A 15200-nucleotide genomic window follows, 5' to 3' on the forward strand; every position below is an offset into this window, starting at 1 on the left:
TTGTCAGTGCACCCTTGCCCCTCCCCAAGCCAGGACTCAGGAGACAGGTAACCTGCAATGGAACTTAGGAGTTAGTTGTTAGTCTAACATTCTGGATGTGGCTTTCTTCCATATGTGAGTGCAAGGCACATCCCAAATTTTGCAAAGTTCCCCCAGTGCACTCTTGCCCCACCATTGTGAGCACCCTCTCCCACTTTGTGCTCTATGTTCCCATGGCAGGGGCTCTTAGGCGGAGTCGTTGGCCACCTCCTTTCTTACCTGAGGTCATGAGCGCCCTGGCAGGAGGTCATGTAGGGTGTCTGAGGAGTATCTGCCACCACTGGGGTGCAAGTGGATTGGTCCAAGCAACTTGGGTGGGGCCAGGTGCAGGGGGGAAATAGACTTTTCTCACACAATGGGCACCTATGGGCTATGCCATCATTTTTGTGGTGTAACTTTCTGCAACTTCTGGAGGTGTTCTCATGCCTGGAATTACTAAGAGCCAAACTACAAGTGACGTCTTACACAGGTTGGACACTAGTCGGCTTCCCTCAAGTTTTCATGGGAAATGTAGGCATCCTGGTCTTGCAGCTGTAATGGAGAGCCAAGCTGTAAAACCAGGGCACCTGCCTACATTTCCCATCAAAACTTGAGGGAAGCCGATTAGTGTCCAACCTGTGTAAGACGTCACTTGTAGTTTGGCTCTTAGATAGCCAACTAAGTCACCCCCTGCCCCCCCGACTGCCCCCTGGTTTGCCAGTACAGGGACTTGTACCCTGGTTAAGCCTGTGCCCAGCTGCTGTGGCCATGTACTGGTGAGGACCCTGAGCAGAGCAGCACCAGGCCGCTGTGACATCATAGGGAGGGTAACACCAGTGTAAGTCTGAGTGATGCCGGAGCGACTCCTAGTCAGCTTCCAGGGAACTTTCATCCTCTCCCCTCCGGACTGGTTTCAAATCTGTGAAGAATTAAAAGGAACCTTCATATTCATAAGTAGCATACCTCTCTAAGTACCAAATATTTGGGACCAAATCAGGGATGTCTATCATCATATTTAGGTTGTAAATTTCCAAGCTCACCTGCATGACAAAACACAGATCAATTTTGAACAAATAAGCAATAATTTCAGAGTATATTTCAATATCTTCATAACTAAATTACCTTTTAAAAGGGATAATGTGCTGCAGCAGCTCCAGTAAATACTATCATTATTATTTGAAATATGTATATTCCACTTTTTGGCTTATATAAAGCAGACAACTACCATTTTAAAACAGCCCAGATCTCTAGTAGTGGAGCACTCGCTAATTAAAATGTTCTGGAATTAATCAGATAGTTCCTTATGCAGTCCCCAGAGTTCTAGATAAGAACTTACTATACCATATTTTGGGGGGAAAGTATGACTTGCAGTCCAAAGTCTCTCAGAATTTCCCACAACATACGATTTTTTTTTTTTAATTATCCTTGAAACTCAGCCCAGGCCGAGAGCACAAATCAAACCACATGGCCATAGTAAAACAATTAAAACCAGCTAAGAATACCCAACATACAAAACCTATATGAAAGTATATAAAGCAAAACAGTTAAATGTAACAGATGCAAAACAGTATTATAAGTATTATAAATTGTTTAATTTATAAGAACAACAACATTTGATTTATATACCGCCCTTCAGGATGACTTAACACCCGCTCAGAGTGGTTTACAAAGTATATCACTATTATCCCTACAAGAACAAATCACCCTGTGAGTTGGCTGGGGTTCAGAGAGCTCCTAGAAGCTGTGATAGACCCAAGGTCACCCAGCTGGCTTCAAGTGGAGGAGTGGGGAATCAAACCTGGCTCTCCAGATTAGAGTCCTGCACTCTTAACCACTACACCAAACTATAACAAATAAAAACAAAAACAAAAACATTTGATTTATATATCACCCTTCAGAACAACTTAACACCCATTCAGAGTGGTTTACAAGTGCGTCATTATTATCCTCACAACAATCACCCTGTGAGGTGGATAAGGCTGAAAGAGCTCTGAAAGAGCAGTGATTGACCCAAGCAGTGATTGACCCAAGTGATTGACCCAGCTGGCTTCAAGTGGAGGAGCATGGAATCAAATCTGGTTCTCCAGATTAGAGTCCAGCTGCTCTTAACCACTTGGGTTGGGATTTTGCTTCTCTTTTTCTTCTGTCTATATATTATTGCTTATTGTTGCATTAATTTGTTTTTAAATGCGAAAGATTTGTGTGGGCTGAAGAGAAACACGAGTGTTTAAATGCTGGGATATCAAGCTATTATACCCTAGCGCCACCACCTGATACCAATCAGCCAGATAGTCTCAGAACCACTAGGATATAATGTCCCCAACTGCTTCTCTGCTAATAAGCAGGGCTAACTAACTGTCATATTGCTTTTAAGTCTTAGCTTTTTAGTGTACAACTAGTCCTTTAATTTGGTATTTCTATTGATTTTGTGCTAGAATGTTGGAACCTCAGTGGTTAGATTTTGGTACAAACTTGGGCTTATGTCTTATTTCAACAAAGCAATTTTCTTCCCAGATTTTGAAAAAATAGGATAAACATTCCATTTTTAGATCTAAAGCCCCCCAGTGCTCCTGATGGCCAGGGTGGGGTGTGGGCCCAGGCCTCGCATCAGGGCTGGTGCTAGACTAGCTGGCTCTAGGCTACCAGGTGCTGGTGCCCCATGCCCCACCTTCTCTCAGGCATTGCAGACGAGTGCTGCTGACCTCCAATCCAAGTGGCTGCAATTGTTGAAGAATTTGCTGTTGAGCCATGGGCTTGGGCCAATAAAGGCAGGTGGACCATGGGTTCTGCTCCTAACTGCCACTTACACAAAGGTAGCTCACTGCTGCTATGACCTTCAATGTCAACCCTCCCTTGAGGACCCTGAGGAGGCTGGGGCTTGCTCACTGGTGCCTGCCGAAGGAAGGCAGCCCATCCTGTCCACCTATCCAGCACTACCAGCCCTGCAACTGAGCAAACATTGATGGATGTGCAGCTGCGGCCAGGCTCTCTCTACCCCAGCTGAATCTCTGTACCACCTCAGGCCCCAAGAAGGTCACTGCTGCCCGCTATGTGGCCCAGCCTGGCCTCTTCATTGGCTCCTCTCTCTGGAGCCCCTACTCTTCTTCACATGGTTAAGGAGCCAAGTATTGGAAGCACATGGCTCTGCAACCTTTCCTGCCAGTCAGAGGAAGACTGCATCCTCCTGGCTCACTGGAGGAAAAAGCCCTCTAATGCAGATCCAGCCAGTGTGCTACTGATTGGCTGGGCATTTGAAACACAGGCCACACTCTGTGCTGCTGAGATAGGCCCTCATAATGGCAGTTGCCATCTGCTATGTCCTTCCACCCACGTTCACAGGCTGCAAAGTGGGGCCACAGGTAATCTTGTGGCCAAGGCCTCCCATCTTTATAAAAGATGAACCTGAAAAAGTGTAAAAGTAGCTGGTTAATTATACCATGGTTACACAACCTGTTGCTCAGAGCTTAAGTCAAGTATATGACTCTACCTGTAGTCTGAAATAACTGCAATAATAAATAATGTGGAGAAAGAAAATTAAAATATATTGGGAAAATTTAAATATATTGGGTTGGATCCTATGAATTCTTTCTATTGGTGGACAGCATTCTTCTGCCACAAAGAGCCTTCCATTGGCCTAATATTCCTCTTCCATCAGAACAAGGCTCCTTGCACTGGAAGAAGGCTTCACCAAAAGCAGTTAATAGGTTCCAAACTAATTCATACAAAGAGCATTGTTTTTGAAACAGAAGGACCAAGGTCAGTCTTCACATTTTGGTCAAAAGTGAAATTGTTGGCTTTTGAGAACTATCACAGTCTAACTTTTCAAACAGAGTTGATGTTTTGTCAATATTGATTCGGCCTTCTCAGTGTCAGTCAAGTAAAAAATAATAAACTTCAGTTGCTGCAGGGACATGAAGAAAATATGTTTGATTGATTCTTCCATTATCTAATGACAGCTTTTATAAAGCAGGGAATAAAAATGGCAATTAGATTCTTACATTAACTGGGGAGGTGGAGAGAAAGAAGAAAGCAAAAATTCTGCAGTGATTTACTGAGTTGACATAGCAGTAGTACCTAAACATGCAAAAGTGGAATGATCAGTCTATCAGGGGTGGGTTCAAGAAGCACAGAAATTAGCCCATAATTGGTACTTTCACCAGCCAGAGATAATGAGAAGTGCTATTTAGCAGTATTTAAAGGAAAATAATGTCCAAAAGTAGAATGCTGATTAGGAAGTAGCATAATTTATATACATTAATGCCAGAAGTGAATGCAGATTGAAGAGGCTGTGAAAAATCTTGAAAGTTGCACATTACTCTTCTGCTTCGTTTGCTTGTAGAATCAACCATAACAGAAATAAAACACTTGCTTATTAGTTTTCCTTTGCTCGTTTCCTTCAATGGTTAGAAAGACTCAAATTCCTCCTGTTTTATAATTTATGCACTTTAAAAAAAACCCTAGGGCTAAGTGAGGAAAGTAAGGCAGCATGGTACAACCTGATCTGGTCAGATTTCATCAGCAAAGCAAGATCACTACTTGGATGGGAGATCATCAAGGATGACTGCAGAGGAAGGCAATGGCAAACCCTCTCTGCTTCTCACTAGGGGTGTGCAATTCGGTATTCTGATTAGGTTAAAAATACCGAATCAGGGCCATTTTGGTTTTTTTCAGTATTTCTGAATACCGAAAAATTTTGGTAATACAGAAACAGAGATTGCCGAAACAATTCGGCCATTGTTTTCAATGAGAAAACCGTATCCCGGCTTTCTGGGAGTCTGGAGGGCCATTTTCTGCCCAAATCACACCAAGCTTGGTGGAGACCTTCTCCTAACTCTCCTCTAACTACCCCCCAAGTTTCAGAAAGATTGAACTTTGGGGGGCCAAGTTATGCCCCCCCAAATAAGGTGCCCCCATCCTCCTACACTCTCCATGGTTCTCTATGGGGAAAACAAGTCATCTTTCTAGGTGGCTTGGGGTGGCATTTTGCAAGCAAAATGCAACCAACTTTCAGGGGACTTGCTACCACCTGTCCTCCCACCTGCCACCAAGTTTCAGGCAGATTCCACTTTGGGGGCCATTTTACGGCCTCACAAAGAAGGTGCCCCATCCACCTCCACTCCACTATTCCCTATGGGGGAAATAAGAGAGGCTTGTGTGGCTAGGGGTGGCATTTTGCATGCAAAATGCCCCCAAACTTCAGAGGATCTCCTGCTACCTGTTCTCCCTCCCTCCACCAAGGCTCAAGCAGATCTCACTTTGGGGGGCCATTTTATGGCCTCCCAAAGATGCTGCTCTTAGCCTCCCCTTTCTCCATTATTTCCTATGGGGGAAATAAGAGAGGATTGTCTGGCTAGGGGTGGCATTTTGCATGCAAAATGCCCCCAACCTTCAGGGGCCCATTTTCTACTTGTCCTCCCACCCTCCACCAAGGCCAAAGCTGATCCCACTTTGGGGGGCCATTTTATGCCCCCCCCGAAAGGTGGTTCTTCTGCCACACCACTTTGTCTTTCTATTGTGGGGAAGACTTCCACACCGTAGAAACACATGGGATTGGGGCTGCCAATGGCCACAGCCACAGTCCACCTGCACCCAAACTGCCAAATACCACACACACCCTCCCCAAAACCTAACCTCCCCTGTCCTATTGAGCCAAAATATATTTGGAACCAGCAAAAGAAATGTGATTTTCACTACCAGACAGGAGGTTGAAGTTATAATCAAGGAAGGGTTAGGGAAAGTAGCAAGAATGTGGCCCTTTCCCAGCAACTGCTTGCAGCTTAAGCTGGGGGCCGAAGTTTGCCCCCCTCGGAAGGAAGATGCGACAGACAGGCACCCAGTTATCCAGGTTTCTGCTTGGGGGCGGAGACAAGAGCCCTAGGAGGCGTCTCCACCCCTGAGTTCCAGTCTCTCCATGTGATCGGCTTGAGCGGAGGTGCTTTGCTAGCTCCTGCTCAGCCTCCACAGAAGACCATCCAGAGCGGGGAAAAGGCGAAGGGAAGCCTCGGAGCTTCTACGGCCAGCTTACTGCTCTTTCTTTGCTGTGTGGAGCAGCGGAGGTGGTGAGGTGTAGGGCAGCACCTTGCGGCGCAGTTTGGAATGGAGCGGCTGGGAAGTGCCCATTCGCCGAACAGCTCGTTGCCGCCTTTGCAGCTTGTAGGAAGCATTTGGGGGTTCTTTTCTTCCTTGATGTGGGGGGGTTGGTAGCAATGAAGGGGAACAAGTAGCAGTGGCTGTGCAGCCTGTGTTTGCTGAGGGTAAGTCATCCCTGCCTGGGCAGGCATACATGTGGCCTTGGGAACCCTGGGGTCAGGCTGCTGCCTCCGGGTCCTCAGGTCTTGCAGCACCTTCACACACAATTAACACATCACCTCTGCAGATGGCTGGACACATGGGGTGGCTGGTTCAGGCAGTGGGTGCAGCCAGTCCTCAGGCCGGAGTGGCTAATTCTCAAATGATTTTGGGGGCCGGTGATAGCCATTATCTGGGAGCTCAGCCTGCTGGCGTTCAATTGGAGACTTATTCCCCTTGGGGTTTCCTGCCTTACTGTATGTCTCCCTATGGGATGGTGCCCTACCATGCTCTCCCTTTTGGTGACATGGCGCTCCCATTAGGTGATCATCTTACCCAGGCAACTAGGGATAAGATAATTAAGGGGGAATATGTGGACGTCTTTAGCCTTCTCTTCAGGGCCCTACCTATGGGGTGTTCGATCTCATTCTCTGCTTTTGAGTGTTTTAGCTCCTTTTTAGAGTGGGAGTTGTGCCAGCAGCTTCAATGCCACGATACGGTGCTCTATCTTGATGATTTTTGTTTGTGGGCCCAGCAGGGACCGCCCAGTGCACCAGGCTGGGCGGTTTCAGTCCCTCACGGCGGAGCTCAGCATTCCATTAGCACACGAGAAAACTGAAGGCCCTGCTCAGGCTTTGACATTTTTAGGCATTGAGCTCGACTCAGTGCATCAGACTTTCCACCTCCTGGAGGAAAAGGTTGACAGACTCAGGGAGCATCTGGCTGAATTTAGGGGCAAAAGGAAAGTTTCCCTGTTGGAGGTGCAGCAGCTCGTGGGTCATTTAAATTTTGCATGCAAGGCGGTTGCCCCGGGCAGACTTTTCTTGCGTAGACTATGTGATGCTATGTCCTCTCTTTGGTCATCCCACCATCGGCTGTGTCTTGATAAGGGCACGCAAGCAGATATCGAGACTTGGCATGAGTTTTTGGGATCTTTTAACGGAGTTACCTTTTGGAGGGAGGATTTGTTGATGGGTGATGGTTTGGTGTCTTCTGACGCCTCAGGTGCCATTGGATTTGGTGTCTACTTTAGGGGTCAGTGGTGTGCCAACCTGTGGCCCCAAGAGTGAGCAGTTGAAGGATTAAACAAGGATCTTACATTCCTAGAGTTTTTCCCATTCTTGTAGCAGTTTGTATTTAGGGGCAGGATCTTGCCAATCATGTTGTGCACCTTTGGTGCGACAACATGGCAGTGGTGTAAGTGGTTAACTCCCTCACCTCCAAATCAGCCAGGGTTATGCAGCTGGTACAGGCATTCGCATTGAAATGCCTCCAGCTGAACATCCTTTTTAGGGCCAGACATGTCCCCGGTGTTGACAATGGGTTGGCAGATGCTTTGTCTCACCAACAGATGGACCATTCCTGGCAGCTAGCCCCCAGGGCTGACAAGTTCCGGGCTTTTCGGGTGTATGTCGGGTTGCAGCAGCAGTGGTCTATCCCAGCTGAGCACTTGCTGCAGTTTTGTGTTGCTCAGCGAGCGCGTGGACTGGTGGTCAAGTCTATTAGGGGACAGATGGCAGCTTTAGCATTTGTTAGCAAGGCTCGGGGTGTGCTTGGATTAACCGGGGACTTCCGGGTTTGGAAGATTCTCGAGGGCTGGGCCAGGGAATTGGTAGCCCCCAGGGACAAAAGGCAGCCCATTTCCCCTGCGATTCTGCGTGGCTTACAGTCAGCATGGGGATCAGTCTGTAGTTCTAATTTTGAGATAAAGCTGTTTCATGCTGCTGCATTGACAGCATGTTTTGGTGCCCTGTGTGTGAGTGAACTGGTGGTTCAGCCACAGGGTTATGTTTCAGGCTGAGCCTTGTGTGCCCAGGATGTCATGTTTCTGGATGGGAAAGCTTCCACCCAGATTAGGTAATCCAAGATGGATCAGAAACAGGTGGGGGCTGAGCTTCTACCGGGCCCTTGCGGAGAGAAGGGTTTATGCCTGGTCAAGGCCCTCTGATGTTACATTGAGGTAAGGGGAGACGATCCTGGGGTATTATTTCATCATGGAGACCTGTCTCCTCTGACACGTTACCAAGTTTGGACAGTGACTAGCAGGGTGTTGCACCTGTTGGGTTTGTTGGGTGTCAAATTCGGCACCCATTCTTTTCGGATTGGGGCTGTCTCCACGACTGCAGTAACGGGATATACAAGTGAAGACATTCAGAGGGTAGGCAGATGGCGATCTTCAGCCGTTGCCTGCTTTGGGATTTTCCACTGATTGAATTCTTTCCTTAGGTGCAGCATGTCATCCTGATAGGAAGGGAATCCTCATTGTGGGACACAGTATGGTGTTCTGGGTGGCCGTTCAAGCCAGAAAGTCACTTATCGGATCTCAGCTGGGGCTGAGTGATAGTTCCCCAATCGAATGGTGTGGCCGGTGTGGGCTTTGGTGGTCTGGGTTACTGCCTCTTCTGTTCAGGGGAAGGACCGGTCCACCCCCGCATATCATGGCCATCCTCTTGGGTGGCAATGACCTAGGATTGATGAAAGGCAGGGCCCTGTCTTTGCAGGTGATCGCAGACTTTAGGGCGATCAAGGGTCGTTGGCCGGAAGTTATATATTTTGGTCTGCAATGCTTCCTCAATGAGTCTGGAGGGAGACATTGGAACCTAGGGGTATGGCAAGGGATCTTCACGGGGCCAATAGGGCCATCCAGAAGGCTTTGGCCAATGGGCTGGGTATATATCTGCCCCATCCCAGGATTAAGGCCCCTTCTGCTACCCTTTACAGGAATGACGGGGTTCACCTGTCTGTGGCTGGTAATGACATCTTCTTAGATGACCTGTGGCAAGGGCTCAGGTTGGTACTAGGCCACCTGTGGGGTGTGGGGGCCTAAGCAGAGGCTTGGCCTTCCGCGTTGGCAGGAAAAATTGGGGAGTAGGGAGTGGGCCAGTGAGCACCTCTTTGGCAATTCCCCAACAGTGGGGAAAGGGGTCTGTCAGGAAGGAGGGTATGCTTCATGGCTGCCACCACCTGTCCAGACTGCCTCCAGGGAACCCCAGGTGCAAGTCCTTCTCTCATGCTGTACGGCTGAGGCTTTAGGAGCTTGACGGGGGGGGAACACTTTGCCTGGCCGGCCAGGTCCAGGCCATTCTATGAATGGCTCAAGCCCGGGGCAGCAGGGCTCACCCATGCAGATCAAGGCAGAGATCCAGGTGGGACCCCGTGGCTTGACCTGTACCACCAGTTTGCCTTGATGCAGTTTTTAATGTTGATGTTGTATCTAATAAAGTGGCCCTTAGTTCCAACTACTGTGCCTGTCTCATTCTTCCAACTGTGGGGGCAATGAGGAGTTATCAAAGAAGCTCTTAAACTATCATAAAATTTCCATGAAAATAAAAAGTGTGTTTAGGTTTCAGGCACCTCAAGGCTGCTCAAACAGATCAGCCAGATTGATGTAGTGGTTAAGTATGGTGGGATTATAATCTGGAGAACTGGGTTTGATTCCCCACTCCTCCACTTGAAGCCAGCTGGGTTACCTTGAGTCAGTCACAGCTTTTCCAGAGCTCTCTCAATCTCACCCACTTTACTAGGTGATTGTTGTGGGGATAATAATAAGATACTTTGTAAACCACTCTGTAAACCATTAAGATATCCTGAAGGGTGATATATAAATCGAATGTTTGTTGTTGTTGTTATTTTTAAAAGCCTGGATCCAAATAAGGACCCTCTATAGGAGCTAAGGTGCACTTCTATGGTTAATTTTTTTAAAAAGTATTGAGTTTTTTTTAAAAAGTATCATACATAATAGAAATAAACATATGACAAGCTTCACATAAGCATCCACATTCCAAATATCTAAAAAAATATGTCCATCCTCAGTTGTCATCTATATGCCATATGTTCAAATATAGATAAAGTTGTAAGGTCTTCCATCTGTTGAATTATAGGGAGTAGGCATTTGTCTCTCCAATATTGTAATGTAAGTTTTTTAGCTACAGTAAAGGCATTCTGTTGACTTTCAGTTAGATTCCAGGATAGAGATAGGTAATTTAAAAGTACATAAAATTCTCATAAATCAATTGGTATTCTAATACAAAATTAATAATCGTAATAACTTCCTCCCCCCCAAAGTCGTATAACTAGACACATCCAGAGCATGTGCTTAAGGGATACACCCAGTAACCTACATCTCCAGCAATTACAGCCAGTATGTAGTCCTTTACTATAAAGTTCTGCCATGTCCAATATACCCTAAACATAATATTTTGCTGAGTAAGTTGCAGCTTAAGAGCCATAGAAGTAACACATACAGCATTTAAGGTCTTATTCCATTGCTTTGGCAAAATTGGGACATTTAACTCCTTATTCCACTAATTCCTAAGATTTTGCATATCACATTTATCAACCAACAGAAAATATCTATTAATAAATATTGTAAGTTTTATTTTCTGCATAGTTCAGAGAGTTTCCAAAAGTGGAAGAAACTCTGAAAAATTCAATGCTGTAGAGCCATACTTGAAAACCAACAAATGTTGTAGTTGTAAATATTGCCATTCAGCAAAAGTTGACAAATTGTATGTAGACCTTAGCTGAGAAAATGACAAAAACCCGTCATCATAACCTATGAATTGATACAAAGTAAAAAAAAAACAACAAACCTATCTATCCAAGCCTTCTATAGAAAAGATTTCCTCTCGATTTTTAAAATTTGAATAAGCCCGTTATGTTACTCTAATGTGGAAAATGGGTCAAATTAATACTGTCATGACATTATGCACCATAGTTTTCTAACTGCAGAAATGGCAGGAGAAACACAATCCCAATTTAACATGAGTAGACCTTAACACATTCTCCCTTTACCACGTATTTTCCCATTGGTCCATCATTATATTATAGCCAAATTTTTTTGCCCATTTTACCAAACAATCTTTCACAGATTCTTCTTCCATTTCGAATTTCAGTAACAACTTATACATTTTGGAAATAACATGTTCATCATTTGAACAAAGCTTTTTTTCAAACTCTGACTTTTCCTGCTCAAAGCCTCATAGCTTTTTATCTAATTTAAATCTTTCTCAAAGCTGAGCATATGCAAACCATTTACATTTATAACCCTTCACGACTAACTCCTCCCTTGTCTTCAATTTGCAATCTTCTTGTGAAAATTCTACTAAATCTCCATGTCAACCATCCCTGTTTGAAAGTCATCTCCCTTCTGTAAAACACTTCCTGTGTTGAAATCCAAAATGGTGTCTTCTGTGTTAGTCTCAATTTATATTTATTCCAGATTCTCAGAATAGCTCTCCTAATATAATGATTTTTGAAGTCTGCATTGACCTTTACTTTGTCATACCACAAATAGGCATGCCATCCAAATGTGCTTTGCATATAACTCTAGTTAATGCTCTAGTTAACTCTAGTTAACTAGGGAGTATGTTGTTTATAACTCTATGCATCTGGGACGGGGCAGAGTGAGCACAAAGATAGCATGGTTATCTACATAGGATGCTTGTAACATACCTCTGCTAATCAGTTTGCCTTGGGAGGATCTGATATGTATCACTTCTGCCAAAATCAGTTCTATATTATTAAAAGCACCAGTGAAATTAATAAATCTTAAAATAAAGACCGAAGAGTATTTCTGAGATTGGAACAGACTGAAACCATGCAAAAGTGTTGTGCAGTTGGTCAGTTCAAAGGGGCCCATCCGTCGTCATTCTCTGACGATCTGATATGTATCACTTCTGTTAAAATCTCAAGTCATGTCCTTCCAATGTCAAGTGTCTCTCATTTCTCAAAAGCATCCATTCCTTCATCCACATTAGACATGCAGAAGCATAATACACTTTCAAGTCTGGTAGACCAAGTCTGACTCTCTCCTTCGCGTCCTGTAGAATTTGAAATTTGACCCTTGGTTTTTTCCCTTGCCATATAATAATAACAACAACAACAACAACAACAACAACAACAACAACAACAACAACAACATGAGAAAAATTTCAATTGAAATTTCATCATCATCCACAGATTTAATGCAAAAATTTCTTGACCATTTAAGTAATAAACTAGATTTTTTAAAGAACAACAACAACAACATTCGATTTATATACTGCCCTTCAGGACAACTTAATGCCCACTCAGAGCGGTTTACAAAGTGTTATTATTACCCCACAACAATCACCCTGTGAGGTGGGTGGGGCTAAGAGAAGTTTTTAAGGCCACAAATTCAGCCTTAGTTTCTAGTACAGAAGTTTTAATCAGTCTAGCAAATATGGCAAATATATGTTCTTCAAATTTCAGTTCACAAATTACTGAGACAAACAGAGCTTTTGGATCCCCTTAAGTCCGTTAAAAACATTCCTTCTCATATACAGTTCAAAGGCTTCCTGGCAGCACTATACTTCCACCACTCAATTCCAAAGAGAGAAGAAGAAAGAAAGACACATCCAGGGAAGCAGGAAAGCAGTTTATCCTCTCAATGCTCAGTGAGTAATTGTGTTGTAGAGCTAATTAGTTCTTTTAAAATAAACATAAGATCAAGACTTGAGACTTGCTTGCCTTTAAATCTAATACAGCCATGGAGCTGATAGAAATTTCCACTTCTCCAGCAACCCTAGCCTCCAAGTCACCACCCAGATAAAAATCTGCACAGTAAAAGTGTCAGTAAGGGTGAGAAACAGAGTCCATGTGGATAAACTCACAATCTCTCTTTTCTCCAGAGTGATTTATCAACTGGGGTGCTTTCCTAGTCGAAATTAGAGCTGCATTGCCTCTCCCCTGCCGGGGAAACTTCAGGAAGCCATGCCCTCAGATCATGTGTCCTTAAATCACATTTTCTATCACAGATTCACTTGATTTGCTTATCTGCTGCCAGATACCTTCTAAAAAAAATCTCCATGCTTATTAAACTTATCATTTTTTTAATTATTCTTATCTATGTTATAAACAGACAGTACAACCCTGTATTGCCAAGGGGCAATAGTTCTTTTCATCTAAGATATACAAAGGCAATGAATACAAATACTGAAGGAAAATAGATTTGCTTAAGTAGTCTACAGAAAAAATCACATCTACAGAATAATATGCTTACATCTCTTCAGCAGTCAGGACCCTCTGGAGAATGACAACGGATAGGTCCCCTTGAACTGCCCAACTGCACAACACTTTTGCATGGTTTCAGCCTGTTCCAATCTCAGGAATACTCTTCAGTCTTTATTTTAAAATGTATTAATTTCACTGGTGCATGTAATAATATAAAACTGATTTTGACAGAAGTGATACATATCAGATCCTCCCAAGGCAAACTGATTAGCAGAGGTATGTTGCAAGCATCCTGTGTAGATAACCATGTTATCTTTTCTGTGCTCTCTCTGCCCCTGTCCCAGATGCATAGAGTTATAAACAACATACTCCCTAATTCAGTGCATTAACTAGACTTATGTGCAAAGCAAAGACAAACATTTGGGTCTGCAAGGCTTCTGGACTACAGGGTAACTCAGGCAAAAATCAAAAAAATGTGACACATTGCCTGACTCCTTGAGATAACAATGATCTTCTGTAATTTCACTTATTGTCAATACTAAGTGGAGATATTGAGGATGTAGGTGAAACATGCATTAGGAGGTAGGGGAGCAGTAGTGAAGGAAACATGACTCTACTGCAGCACAGAGATGTAGGGTCAAACCACACAAGACAAAATACACTTGAATTACACTCGAATTACACTCAAATACGCTCGAATTACAAAATACACTTGAATTACCTGTGTAATTTGAGTGTATTTTTTCTCATGTAGTGAGACCTTTAGTAATTGCATGGCTCACTTGCCTTCTATCTCTTAAGTTTAAGAGTTCAAACCTGACTTGTAAGTAGAGATGGGCACGAACCGAAATATGAACCAAAGTTCGTTGCGAACCAGGCTGGTTTGTGGTTCACAAACCAGCAGTTCAGTAGAGCCCATTTCTGATGAACCACCACAAACTTTAGGGCGTTTTGTCTAGTTCATTTTTCGGTTCGTCACTGCAGACAGCTTGGCGCCGATCAATCAGTTTCCTGGGCAACAGGGGCTCGGCTTTCTGCAGACCTTCTGTTGACCTGGAAGTGACCTTCTGCTGACCCAAAAGTGGTTATTTGCTGGCCTGGACGTGCCATTTTCATGAACCAAACAAACCTGTTCATGAATCAGGGCAGGTTTGTGAAAGTTTGTGGTTTGTGGTTCATGAAACATGACGAACCACAAACCACAAGGTTCTTTTTTTTTCTGGTTCATGCCCATCTCTACTTGTAAGTAGCATAAGACCAACTCTTCAATTACTCTTCAGTTACATTTTCATATTTTCTTAATATTCTATCTCAACATGAACATATACAATGGCACAGAATCAGTCTACCTATATAGTGATGACATTGCAACAACTATATATAGGGTTGGATCCAAACAGCTTTTTAACTTAGTCTTGCTCAATTTCCCCCTTTTCTACAACCCCTGTCCCAGAGGGTGTTTAGCCATGTAGATCCCATATCCCCAGCATAACCTTTATAGATGGTTAACAGTACCCCTCCTGCCTTTTCTATAAACAGATAAGCTGGTTGGATGCACCCCATTTAGTTAGATTTTAGAATCCATAGAGGAGCCCATTTGCTTTTTTTTATAAGAACATATCACTTTACCATGAGAAATACCTTTACCTTTTCTGAGCTTATTTATTATTTGCCATCCCATGGTAAAGTGAATATACAATCATGAGATGCCTTATGTTAAAAAACATAAGGATGCCTTACATTGAAAAACAGCACTGCCTCATCCTGCAGTTGTACTTCTATTTCTCTACTGATGAGTACACACACAGCCATAAGATAAGTGGAGAACTACAGATAAGATTTACAGTGGTTTCTGACATCACAATGTGAATTTCCTGTACATGCAACTTCACCCTGAAGATGTTTCTTCAGCACTATGG

At 43.9% G+C, this 15200-nt stretch overlaps 1 long non-coding RNA gene across 2 annotated transcripts in view; it reads right to left on the reverse strand.

Annotated features, from left to right (window-relative positions):
* LOC129326737 (uncharacterized) overlaps positions 1-13458 on the reverse strand; it is a 14164-nt gene extending 706 nt beyond the window's left edge. The window contains exons 1-2 of one of the 2 annotated variants that reach the window (XR_008596730.1): positions 13331-13458; positions 982-1058 (exon numbers count right to left, since the gene is read on the reverse strand). This is a non-coding gene — a long non-coding RNA (uncharacterized LOC129326737). Of the gene's footprint in view, positions 1-981; positions 1059-12941; positions 13023-13330 lie in introns of those variants that run through there. The other variant, XR_008596729.1, reaches the window with a different exon arrangement.
* Positions 13459-15200: the final 1742 nt, after the last annotated feature.

This window comes from Eublepharis macularius, chromosome 3 (assembly GCF_028583425.1).
Source record: "Eublepharis macularius isolate TG4126 chromosome 3, MPM_Emac_v1.0, whole genome shotgun sequence".
Classification (NCBI taxonomy): Eukaryota; Metazoa; Chordata; class Lepidosauria; order Squamata; family Eublepharidae; genus Eublepharis; species Eublepharis macularius.